Below are 13,883 nucleotides of genomic sequence, written 5' to 3' on the forward strand. Positions count from 1 at the left end.
TGCTAAGGGTGGCAACAGGGCATAGGAGTCTGAAAGAACTCACTTCATTCTTGCTTGTATACTCGATAAAATTAAATTTCTGGCTGAAGGAAGTATGAACTGTACTAATCTAGTCTTCTACTCCCATCCCACTATTTAAACTTTCCTTGAATGTGAAGAACTTGCATTGCTAGTGATCTGCTAACCATGATATCTATTCAATTCAAAAAAAAAATTCCAACACCCTCTCCATAAGAAAGCAATTTCGATGTTGAAACAGTTTGTTCTATTGTCAAGATTCTTCCTTATTTATATGAACACCAAGATATTTTCTTAAAATACAGGAAGAATCTTGAGTTATATTTGGACTGAACATGGGCAATAGGAGTCAAATCCCTCTTTTAGAGTGGTTTTATAGACAGAACAACAAGGCTTTTTATCAGCTACACAGAGAGTGAGAACTGAAACAGCTGCATCCTTAAAAAATGTGTCGTGTTTTCCAAGATACTTATTACAGAACAGTGTCCAAACAGAAACACAAGATAGACTCAAATTCCAAACTCGTCATCAAAAGTCTATCAGGTTCACTTATCACTTGGTCAATTGTCACTTGGTCTAAGACAAGATATGATTTCTGTCCTACATTATCCTTCTACACAGGGTTTGACCATTTAGTAGTGTTACTTGCTGAAGGCATATCATGACAAAACTGCTCCAAAATATGTATACTCCCTTGCTACCATATTAGCTCCAACAGTTTCTCTCAGCTAGTCAGGATGGGAAGATAAACCTACCCAACAGGACAAAATATATACCCTTTATTAACTCCTAAAATTACCATACATTTTCCTCAGGTGTCTAAATCTTGTCACTTTGAAAAAGCAATCTTTGGTCCTCTGGACATAAATCAGTAATGCCAAGCATGACAAGAAGCAAGGAAAGTTACAGGTTTTATGATAGAACAGACAATGCCTCTAAGCAACACTTCCTAAATAGTAATTTGCACTTTTCTAATTTCTCCACTCTTGGTCATGGAAAATAATTATGCAATTTACTGTCAGATGCTTCCTTAATATCTAGGGAAAGTACAGTTCAAACTGAATGAGGAGAATTGATTATACTCTCAGTTTCTCTATATCAACTCACCCTATCATTATCAAACTTATGTCATTCTCATTCTCCAAACCCAAGTTTTTCCCTTCTACAAGACGGACTTGATGCCTACCTCAAGAAAGCACTGGAAGGCAGTATTCAAGGGAAATCAAGAACACTGCGCAGAACAGATCAAAACAGAAGCATCACAAAACACCCCTGAAGAAAAAAGAAGTACACATTCTCCTAGTGAAGAGATAATGATACACTAAATATGTTGATATTAGTAAAACAAAGTATATCCTCTATACAAAAGCAAAGTACCCTGCAAAAAGCCAGTCTCTCCGTTGCTGAAACAGCAATACTGCATTCTGTGTGCAAACAAAACAACTGAAGGTTAAGCTGCAGCCACAAGGCACCTGCTAATTTCTTAACAACAAATTCAAATTCTTCTGCATTTAACTAGTCAACCATCAATTATTGCACCGAAATCATATATGGCAGCATTTAGTCACAACCAGAGGTGACCTTACCTTCACCCTATAGTCTCCCCCACCAATCTCATTTTTGGCTAGATCCACTATTATCAGTAACCACCCATCCAGGAAGCTGTCAAATTAGGCTTCCAGGCTACTCTGCAAACATAAGCATTTCACCAAATACATTCTAGAAATAAGAACAATTATTTTTACCATAGTATACTAACACTTCCTTTAGGGGATATCTCCTGAGACTGAGAGGGGGATGGAGAAAGCGATATACTGAATGCACCGTACATTTGATGTACTATATGTATGCATACCCATTAGACACACATAAACACCCACGCACACCACCACAGTATGTCATATTAACCCTTTCTAATGGTGATTTGAAACTGATCAACCTTCAAAACACAAATTTGTTTCCAATGACAGGGATCATAATCCAGGTCTATGCATTGGCTAGTTATTATCTGAGGCGCAGTAATGGCTGTGCACAGCAAAATGTAATCTTCCCAAATGTCACAGTAAGTTATGAATATCTGAGCAGCTTAATGCACCTTACTAGCCATGAAGTGTGAGAATGTAATCTTATTACCTTTTTTATGGTTGTATTTTTTTGAATAATGTAGCCTTTGAACTGATGTATAGTCTTTCCTTGTACTTTAGCATGATTTGGTCTCCTGTGTCGTACGGTACATTTTTCAAAATTCTCCAATTCAACGTATTTTAAGTCATGTGTTGAGCTGCATAAACAATCTTTATCACAACCTACAGGGTGACATAACGTTTTCTTTCTTTGGAGTGTAGAATTAAGTGTAAGCTTATAGGAATGATTTTAAAGTGCTGTATTCGAAGTATTCAAATACATCTTCACAAATTTTACATTTTGCCAGTTATATTTACTTTTAAAAAAACATGAAACAAATCAATAGCTCCAGCTTTTCAGTAAGACAATTCTACATTTAGCTGATTGAAACAGGGAGTTTGTACTTTATATTTCCATTCCATTCGTATTCGCTCAAATAGTTTTTTTCCCCATTTACTTCAGAAAACTGTAAGTAGTCAGCATTATAGCAGTAACTACCACAGAAAAGCAATACAACACTCCTAAACAGAAAGAATAAAAGTCAATTTAGAAATAATCAAATCTCTTCATTATGAAGTTCCCATGAAAACTAAAATAGGAAAGGTGATCCAAGACATAAAAGATATGGCACACCCTTCAGTTGAGCAATTTCCAAAGTACAATAAGCAGAAAATTGCTCAGAATAAACATTGTCAAACTCCACTTTGGTGAAAGATCATGATATAGGTTATAAATTTGATTCATAGTCACATCTGTTAATAGTCAACAAAATATTTCAAAGGCTGGTATGAAATGGTGGTAATAAGTATTTCAATGTACCGTAACAATAAAATAAAATAAGTCCAAGATGAGCATTTCTGAGGAAAACTCAAGCTGTTGATTTTTGGGAAAAAACTAGAGAACCAGATATCCAGTTTTACCTAATACATCCCAAAAATGTGACTTCTTAGATCTTCGTCATCCTTCTAGTTACTTTACATTATGACACATGTATTTCCTTTGTTCTCAATAACCAGGATGAAAAAGATTAACACTGCAAATTGTCCTCTTTCTCTCCTTTCTCCAAGATTCTAATTTTGAAGTCTAAAATTTGACAAATGAATATACAAAACATCTGCCTAGCCAACAAAGAAAAGACAGTCAACAGTCAGATGGCAGGCCAGGTCCCTCTCCAAGGAATCTTAAGTGTATTTTTAAGCAGGAGCTGCAAAGCTGCATGCACAAAGCTAATTACTGCTTCAAGTCTTCCAGAGCAAAGTACTTAAACACATTAAACACCAAGAAAGATATGCTGAAACTAAATGAGTTGATGGTTCAACACTTAATGGTTTTAGATAACCCCCATTATTTACTTCTATCCACAAAATAGCTATACTATCCAAAATATTCCCCATTTTACTGCAATTTTGCATTCTGTCGATTGACCCAAGGTAAGATAACACAGTCTGAATGCATCTTCTGGAGAATACAAACAAAACAGATTCATTTTAGGCATTACACATGTGAATAACAGCAAGTAGCTATGCAGTAAGCTTTGCTTTGTCTACGTTATTTTTAATCTTCTGTCAATGTAATAACCCATAATTTAGTCTCCATCCCTTTTCAGGTATTAAGAAACTTAGAATAACTGTATTTATCTTCATAATCACCTAGCTAAGATTCAGGAAGCATAAGAACTAAAATCTTTAAGGTAAAGATTTGATAATTTCATGAGATATCGCCAAGTGAGTCAAATCCCTTTAAGGTACACAAACACTAAAAACACACACACATACACAATACTGAGTACACATTCTAGATGCAACAAAAAGATGGTCTGACTGTTCTCAGAGAAGTCTATAGATCAGAAAAAAAAGTGGAGAAAAGGAACAATATACACATACTAACTGCAACTATCCATCCACTCTGCCTCCCCCATGCCACATTTTTCCATGCTCTCTTTCCTACCACTAGCCCATCACCGCGGGTTCCAAACAAAATGAGTCCCAAGAGAAGGTTTGTTAGGACAGCCTGCTGAAAGTTTGCATAATGGTATCAAAGCGTAACACTGGTGTGAATGTCAAGTCAGTGAAATCATAACAAACAGGGCTCAGGCCAAAAGACACTACAGGGAGACAAGGGATGGCTTTTTCTTAATCTTTATTATTTACTTTTTAAAAATATATATATGCCCATTAAATCAGCCATAACCTGATCCAAACAAACTAGGCCCACTCCCATAAGAAAAGCTCATAAAATGCTTTTGTATAGCTAGCTCATTCAACAGAAATATCTCCACTGCTCCCCTTCATGAGGATTTGAAAGGGAATGCTCTGCAGCTGAATTTCTTCAGGTCTGCCTCTCACTTGGAAATCTGCTTAAAACTAACATTTGTTAACAGGCATCTCCAAGGCGTTGGGAGTCTACTGCTGCCACCTAATGTTGGATTTGAAATCTTTAATCCAGCATAACAGGTTTTTCAATACAGCATGTCTGGGCACAGCATAATTCTCTCCCTTGCCAAGACAGGGCGACAGGAACAGCTTACAGCTCACACTCTGTTCCAAAGGCAGTTGTATTTCCAGGAAATAAAACTGGGTAAGATTTCAAACTTGCAGAAAACTATACACTTGTATATTGGTTGATGTAAAACAAGATTTTATTTGATTTCACAATTCCTAACTATGGAAATCACACAATTCAGCCTGTGTGCATAGGCAGGAATAGTAGCAACCTCCTACCCAGTTAGCATAAGGAAATTATCTTTTAAAAAGGCACTGAGCTACATCCTTGTATACATCCAAGTAACTCCCTCAGATAACACCTGACAAAAATCACAACTCTTACCCATGTAAGGTGGAACACATCTGACGTATCCTTATGGCAGTGACATTTACCTGTGGGTTCGTGCTTCCCAGGAAGAGGTGGAAAATCCCATTTTAAAATATAATTATGCTATAACCAGTTACGGTCAATTTACTCTAATAATCTTGGATTTTCACTCTGCTTACAAGCACTTCTATGGCAAAATAGTCCATTAATGCAGTTAATTCAGTTCCTGGTGTCTAGCTGAAGCCTCAATACAAACAGAACAAAGCAAGCAAGAATTAGCTCTACACAACAACTTTAAGTATAGGGAATAGGATGGTATGAGTTTTAAAATTGGATACAATTTAGCTTAAAAAAAGGCATTTAGAAGCCTTTTTAAAAAAAAAGGCACAGAAAGAAAGAAATTAGTATCTCTCTCAAAGAGGATGATTCAAATTCACACTAAACGATTATCAAAGTTAAATTTTGACTTCAAATACTCATATTTCTTTTATTAAGTCTGGTTTGTAAATAACGTCAGCTTGTGCAAAATTACTCAGCAATAAAATTGAAGGAAACAGTAAGATCCAATGCAAAACAGTAAAACCAATGCACACTATTGCGTCCAGTGCTTCTGCTTCCTCCTCTGGGAATTCACCTGAAGTCTGACAAAATAAGTCTGCTACAGTCAAGTCCAGTGTATTGAAAATTTTGCCATCTTCCTCATTTTTTTGCATCATCTGGAAGTAGGATAGCTGATATAAAAAAAGATTGCTAAGAAAGCTACACTACACAGCAGTACTAGGAGTCCAGGAAACTATATTCTGCCACAGACTGAACAGGGGACAAACGCAGCAGATCTGTAGGTCTTTAGACAGGAACAGCAATGGAGGGGCCATACTGGAGGCTGGACTTTTGTCCAATGCAGAACAGCAACTGCATAGGCCCTTTGCTCCTCAGGAGGCTACGTGTAAGTTATATCTAAATTCAGCAGGAGTTGATATGCCTCCAGTTTCTGTATTAATAGTATTAAAATTTGATTTTTTTTTTTTTAATAATTTTAGTACATTTTAATCTGAGATACAGTTTAAGTATATATAAGAAAGATGCAATTCCAAGGGATGGTATAATAATATGCAAATTTGTGCCTCCACACAGAAAATGAAATTTCCTGAATCATTACATCACAGATTCATATGTGCACTGAAAGCAAATAAATCATTTAAACCATGATACAGAGAACCTTTTAAAATCTACCTACAGTAAATACTGCCATGTTCTTTAATAGCTTGCTAGTGCAATCTTAGCAAACTAATGATTTATGGTTGCAACATTTTAAAAATCAGAAATCTGTCATTTTATGACAGCCAGTAGAAAGACAGCTCAACTTACATTACTCTGAATTTAAACTCAAAGACACATAACACAGATAGCAAAGCACTGTACCATACCATCCATTTCATTATCCCAGCAATCCTCTTCCCACTCTAAGAGAACATATAACGTATGCTTCTGAAACTAACCTAATATTTTAATTTCAATTTGCAAGAATATTAAAAATAAATATTTCAAGAATCAGATGTGTATAACTCTCCATCGAGTAACTTCTTGTCAGCTCTGGAAACACCACCACCACACACACAAAATAAATCAGTTATGGCTTTAGTGAAAAGGCCTGACTAGAACTCAGCCACAAAGCCACCCAGGTCTGCACCCTCTCACATCTTGATCTTTTTTCAGCAAAGGTGCCAAAAAGGCAGCATGTGTAATATGATATGAATCATCAACAAGCCCCAAATGGGGAACAAATTCTACAGCCAACACACCTTCAGAGATTGCCCTGCTTGTGACTTAATGTCTCATTATTGCTGTTCTATAAACAAGTAGTAAATATTCTTAAAATTTTAGACCTAAAGCAAATGTATTTCTCTAATAATACACTGAAACCTACTTAATGTTTATTACAAGCTGTACCACGTCAAGATGTTAATCTGGGCATTTAAATCACACCCTACTTTCAAGCCATGCAAGGTGAAATATGTGAAAGCCTTGCTCAATTTCTTTACGCAAAACAAGGAACCACTCTTTCTTTCCAAAAGCTGATTCTGGATCCCGTAAGCCTTATACAAGCAATACTTCACATAATTTTTGACTTAAAAAGAATCTAGTTAGCAAGTATCTTGCAAGTATTATAGACAGCACTAACAATGGAATGCTAGAGTAAAACCAGGTTATAGGTTTATTCTAGGGAACATACTGGAACATATTTTGCAAGTGCAGACTCAGGGATAACAGAGTTAGAAGTAATTGGTGACAGGAGAAAGGAACAAAGGCAATACTCAAGCAAGAGAAAAAAAAGGGAAGATGCTCCCAACAGAATAAGAAAAGCAAAGAGTAATCTTAAGGAAAAAAAAACATTCAAAAAGATGAAGGAGAACATGAAATGAAGTAAGAATTTACTTTTAAAGCTCTGACAGGTTTTATCAGATTTAGTAACAGTAATTTTGAGGGTTTTCCTCTCCTAATGAAAAGTCACAGCCACAATATGGCACATACCACAGCACATACTAGAAGCAACTGTGTGCCAGGTCCACAACTGTGATCACATTTCACAGCTCAGCAGATTAATTGCAGTGAATTTCAACACAACTAAAGGCACCAAGTTACAAATTCCAACAAAACCCAAGAACTCAGCACATCTGTTTTTGCCACTTCTGACACTGCCTGGATCAAGAACAGCCGGTCAACATCCCACTTCCCCTCCAAAAACTGGCAGAATTATCTGCCATAGCTAAGGCACAGGCAGCCAATGGTTTTGATGCAGAAAGTTACAATTTCATAGCAGAGAGGAATGAAAGCCATCCATCCATCGGGGATGCAGATAGTCAAGAGGCCAATTTAACCGGGTCAGTGAGCTGGTGCTCAATTCCTCTTTTTGATCTAAGCCATGGCTACACACAAAGAAGTGTGGGCAACACACCTATACTGGTCATGGCAAGCAAACGGATGTCAGGAATCAAATCCCCAGGAGCCATAGTTATGCTGCAAGAAGTTCCACTCAGCCTGTCTTTAAAAACATCAAGAGAGCTATTGGCAAACTGACAATTTCTATTAACTACACCAAGAGGAAAAAGAAAGGTTCCCTTTGTGAGAATAGATACATCAGTAAAACCTCTGTTAAGAGGACTAACCAATATTCTTTGTTTCTTTCACTCCTCATAAAGCAATGCTGAAAGCAAGAAGAGATATGAGACTGCCATATAAACTTTGTTACAAGTGGCCTCTCTACCTATGCCTGTAAATGCAACTTCAACCTTTTCTTCCTGGCTTGCCACCGCATTGCTTTGTTCCTGTTCTTCCCCAGTGTGGAAGCTGCTATTACCGTCACTTCAAGAGTCTCCCGGCCCTCAGCTTGCCTCCATCCCCCTTTCCTCAGCATGCAGGTTATGACAGAACAGGAACTGTCTCCAAGAAATGGATAAAGCAGTAAAGAGATAAGCACACAAAAGAAGAAACATTCTGGACAAAAGTAACTCCTGTTGCCTATGCTACCATTACTGCTTACAAGTATACCCTCCTTTTTTGCTTACTAACCATCTCCCCACTCTTCTAAAAACACCTTCTCCTAATAAACTCTCCCTGTTCTCTCGGTCCTCTGAATGGTAATTGTTCATCCTGCATGACAACCCTTTTCCTCCATACCTTTTTCCACTTCCGGTACAAAACAAAGCAGTTCTGACTTATTTACACAACATCGTCTGTGTATGTGGCCAAGGGGCTTCCCCCATGCAGTTCCTACGACATCTCTCAGTTCCTCTAGGAGAAGCACTTCCTACCTAGGTCAGTGGACAAATAGGCTACATAATACCTGCTAAGCACAGGCAGGGATCAGTGCATTGCCACCAATGCCATCTGAGCTGCTGGCCATATCTGGATTTCAAATTAGACTTACAAAGAAGCTTTTGAAGGAGAGAAGAAAAAAAAAAAAAGAGAGAGAGAGAAAAGAAAAAAAAAAGACATCAACAGAAATGTAGATTATAAATATCAGGTGTGTTCTGTTTGCAAAATTTTTTGATTTTGCAATCAAACAGCACTAACAACCTCTTCAGACAACCTGGCAGAAGCCTTCCACTGCTCCATGACCAGCTACATATTTTAGACTGGAGGGTAAACAGCAAGTGTTAGGCAAAATGTTTTGAATTAGATATTGATATTTGATATTTTTAACTAAAAAAAAAAAAAAAAAAAAAAACACAACCACCTCGAAACACCATATTCAAGAGATTTCTGCCTAAAATTCTGGCAAAAACATACAACCAATGCAATTCTCCATGTTTCCACCTTTGTCTCATGCATTCAGATTTCTAAGGCAAAAAGGCTCGTTCTATATTTACTACATTAAAAAATTCAGAAGGATGCTTAAAGCATCTCCCACAAAGAGAACTTTGTGAATCACCCAGGAGTGATTGCACGCACAACCTGAAAAAGGCCATAACCAAATAATGTGGGAATATATGAAATGATATTTCTTAGAATATCTTTTTCCCTATGAAAAGTGTGACTAACTGAACAATAAATCTTGCTTCAGTGAGAGCATAAAGGAAGGAACATCTGCTACTATAAAAAGCAACTTTGCTTGAATACAAAGGAAGTATCATTATTAAAGGAAAGGACGTCATCATCATCAAAACAGAAAGAACAGTACAGGCTTTTAGTAAAATTTTCTATTAGATTCCACACCCAAATTATTGTTATTATTATTATTAATCTTAGTATTTTATGTTAACATAGAACACGCAAACCATCCTTCAGACTCCATCAGTAGTAAACACTCACAATAAAGAGGAACTAGTTCCTTTAAAAGTACTCTCTCCTCTTAAAGTTGTATTAAATTACTAATATGAGTTTCAAAGAAAACACATAACATCTATCAAAATCATGGATTATGCAAGAGTAACTGAAAAATATATTTGGCTGGCAAGTAAACCAGTTTCAATTAAATGGCAGATGTATAAATTCAGTGAAGCCTGAGTGCCAGCAGCTCTGTTTTCTCTTCCTTCTGCTGGCACATTGTCCCTAAAGCTTTGCAAATCAAGTTCAACACTAAATGAAGGATCATATTTGCATTCCTCAGCGCTTATCAAATCACATTCTTGGTAACGATATTTTTCAGTACATTTCCAGACATGTACATATTTACTTGCAAGAGAAAGATTTCTCAATATAACAATAACAAAGCAAATACTACAAAAGATCATGAAATTCCAGCAATACTCTCTCAAGCAAGAAACTCAAACAGGTTTTGAAAGAGTTACCTTGTAACAATATCAACTGTGGCCTCTTAAGTCTGAAGCCCTAAACTGAAACTGACACAAGGAACCCTATTACTTCACTGCAAACATCAGAATGTATTGAAATTTATGAATCTTTGTGTCTTTGGGGGAAAAAAGGCAAAAAGATCCTTAATCTGAAACTATCCTTTCAGATCAATCTGCCATTACATTTTGTTCCAGTGTAGCTTTAAGGAACAAAGCCAAAAAACTACTACTAAGCACTGCTTGGCCCAGCAAAACCACTGGGGTGGACATATAAGTTCTTCTCTGCAGCTCATTATGTTTTCCAGGTAAAAGGACATCTTTTAAACTGGTAGATGAAGCTTCATGAGATCTAAATACCACTGAATTACACTGAGTTCATCTATACACTTAGACCTCTGGAAGCTGCAAAAATTTTGCAGCTTTGATGTCACTAAGAATTCAAATATTTATCAAAAAGTCAAAGTTACTCACATATACTAGTGTTATACATTCTAAAAGAGAATATACTTGCAAAAAAAATGCTTGCAATTTTTATACTTTAAATTGATGAAAAATATCATTTAAGTGCTAGTTAAAGATCTGCAGTTACTTACTCTACATTTGCTAAGCCTGATCCAACCAAAAAGCTAAACAGGCTTAAAATAAAGCATACAAGTCAGATAGCATTATTTATAACTTTTTTTTTTCTTCTTCTGAGAAAGAGAAGGTAACAGATGATTACTGACATAATGGTTAAAATAGCAGATTGGCTGTTGTTTCAGAGTAAAACACCAAACTTCAGGATAGTGCCTTCAAAAATTCGTTACTTATAATAAAGTCATAATGATTCATTTTTAAGACTTGATTTAAACAGAAAACAACGTTGTTACTAAGATAACAATTTATTTCACAGTTGGCCAAGGGGACAGAATGGTTTATTTCAAAACCTAGCTATGCAATATTCATTATTTCTTCCAAATTTTTTAATCACAGAAAAAGAAACAATTCTCTGTGTAAAGCAAAATCCTCAAGATGCTTCAGCAGTCATTTCACTATACAGCAGTGACCTTAGTGTACAATAAACAAAAAGTGCTAATAAGTTATTTATATTCCCACAAAATTTTAAAGATTGCATGTATTAAAATTTTACATTTAAAAAATTATAAATCTTTAGCATGAGTTTCCTAAGTGGTGATGTATTCAGACAATAACTGATAACTGATTACGGAAACACAAATTCACATAGACAAAATTTTTTGCTTATTAGTTTTATATATTTCTGAACTTTTTCTCCTAGAATGCAGCACTTGAAGAGATGTCCACGCCAAAAAAATGTTCATAAACTTTTAAGCTGTACTATAGTCCAAACCCTAAAGAGTTTCTTAAGAAATATAATAGTGGTCTTGCTAGGAGTACTACTGCAAGACCTCTAGCTCCTCTTCTTGGAGGATGAAAACATTGATTCCCAGGGAGGGGCACTTAATTCCCTAAAAACATACTGTTCAAGAGGATTATTCTTGTAAGAAATACCAATATTTTAGGGGAGAATGGGTTTTGTCTGGGACATGAAATACAAAAAAAAAGTATTTTAAATAGAAACAATTCTTATAAGCTTCACTTTTATTAAAGTTTTCTGTGTTCAGTATTTGTATTGCTGCCATAGGAGCTGCAGGTCCACATTCTCCTTGCTCATACCGGCTCTACATGCAGCTGAACTATCTTTTCCTGACACAAACATGACACACTGGGATTTCCTTCCTATTGTCTTGACTTTCTCCGTAAGTCTCTGGTATTTCCTCTGTATTTAGTCTTGACTTCTTCCATAATTACCAACTCCCAAACTCAGCAAAGCATAGCAGCAGCATTTCAGCAGAAATGAAACATGTCATAATGAAATCTGTCAACTGAAGTTTTTCAAATGAAAGTTAGGACATACCTTTATCTAATTATTTTCAGCTCTTCCCCCTCTCCAACTCCAAAAATTAACCTAAAGCTAACATAGTTAAGAACTTGTTACAAATTAAAGACAAAGTTGTTGCAGGAAAATGTTCCCCCCAAAATGCAAAGGTTAAGAGACAAAAAAATCTGAAGACAGAAAGCAAAAGGAATTAAGTTTAGAAGAATAAAAAAGTCACAAACTTCCACCTCAGTGAAACAATACATTGGGAAAAATAAAATTGAAAGCATATTCCTTTAAATTCCTCAAAAATAGGAAAGTTTGCAGAGAAAAAAAAATAGGGAGCAATGCTGGAGTATGAAAAGAAGCTAAAAATTGATTTTCTGGGGCATTTCTTCAGTTTGTACCCATCCCTTGTTTTCTGTGTACACTGGCACTTTTATTCCCACTTCATTAAACTTTTCCATATGTATTCTTAAGAGTAGAAGTCTCCTTTTACAGGCTTGTTTGCTCAGTATGAAGTAGGATTAGAAACCCACCTGTCCTTAGCTCTACATGGCTTCTCAAGCTATATCTCATCTTCCAGTATCATTCATTCATAGGCTATCCCATTACAGATGATTCAAAACCTTCTCTTGGAGCAGTTGTCCTCTACATACAAATGATACATTTTCTTTTCTCACCATGAGCATACCCACCACTTTGAATTTCAGTCTCCCAAAACTACAATGCAATGCATCATCCCAATCTGTAATGCGGACTTCCTCTCACTCACTTCAGCGTGTCCATAATATGACCTATTCCTTTTGTTTTCAGCAAAGAAAAATGATGCAAATTTGAACTTTTAAATTCATTTTTCCCAAAGGAAAATTCAGGGAAGTCTTCCCCCCGCCTCCTTCCCTCTAAAAGAGCAAAACCTACTTGCCAGTTTGAACTTGTCCTCAGTTCCCTCTGTGTACAGTGTCCCCATTTTTTCTCAAGGTAGCAAGCACTTCAATATCTCCAGTGCCTTCCTAATAATGCTTTTTACTGCTTTTACTTGTCAAACAAGAAACTAATTAGTTTCTTAATATGTTTGGCTCTGCTATAGCCTATTTCTGAAATCTCACTTCAGAAAGCAGATTTTTACTCTAACTTCTTCCTCACATTTAGCTATTCTTTTCTCTACCTTGCACATAAAATTATACTGTACACTCTTCAAAAATGTAACCACAACTTCTTATACGAGTCCTCTAAAAAATGGAAGGGGGGAAATCTGTTCTATGTAACAATCATTAGAGCTTAAAGAATAAACATTCGCCCTCATTCTCCCTGCCTTAGTTTTGTGTGTTAAACATTCCTCCCATAGCAGTTGGGCACTGCTTAATACAGACTGCCCATGGAAAGGGGAGTGGTGGTGGTGATAAAAACCTCAAATGAATGAAACTCTCATAGAAATACTAAATATTAGGAGTGGATCAGTAGCAGAATATGTTTGTTTTTTTTTTTCCCACAGAGCTGTTTGAGGAAAACAGAAGCAAAGAAAGCAGCACGAAGCAGAAATGACATTAGTCTAGAACTTGTTTATTCTTTGCCTATTTAGAAAACACTCGTAAAGTCAGACTACCTAAGGCGTAACCTGTAATTTTTGTAAATTAGCATTTAATCTTTTCTAAAATGAGCAGGGACACTAGGCCTGTTTTTAAAGCAGAATTGAAAATACTGTTGCGATGCACATTGGACTAACAGGACAATTTATTTTTTGAAAGATAGCAAGGGTA

At 36.2% G+C, this 13,883-nt stretch overlaps 1 protein-coding gene across 1 annotated transcript in view; it reads right to left on the reverse strand.

Moving 5' to 3' along the window:
• The window catches only part of LRBA (LPS responsive beige-like anchor protein), a 356,226-nt gene that overhangs the window by 323,043 nt on the left and 19,300 nt on the right, over window positions 1-13,883 (reverse strand). The window lies entirely within an intron of this gene.

This window comes from Tinamus guttatus, unplaced genomic scaffold (genome assembly GCF_059628265.1).
Source record: "Tinamus guttatus ecotype Peru unplaced genomic scaffold, ASM5962826v1 Tinamus_guttatus_pri_ptg000247l, whole genome shotgun sequence".
Taxonomy (NCBI): domain Eukaryota; kingdom Metazoa; phylum Chordata; class Aves; order Tinamiformes; family Tinamidae; genus Tinamus; species Tinamus guttatus.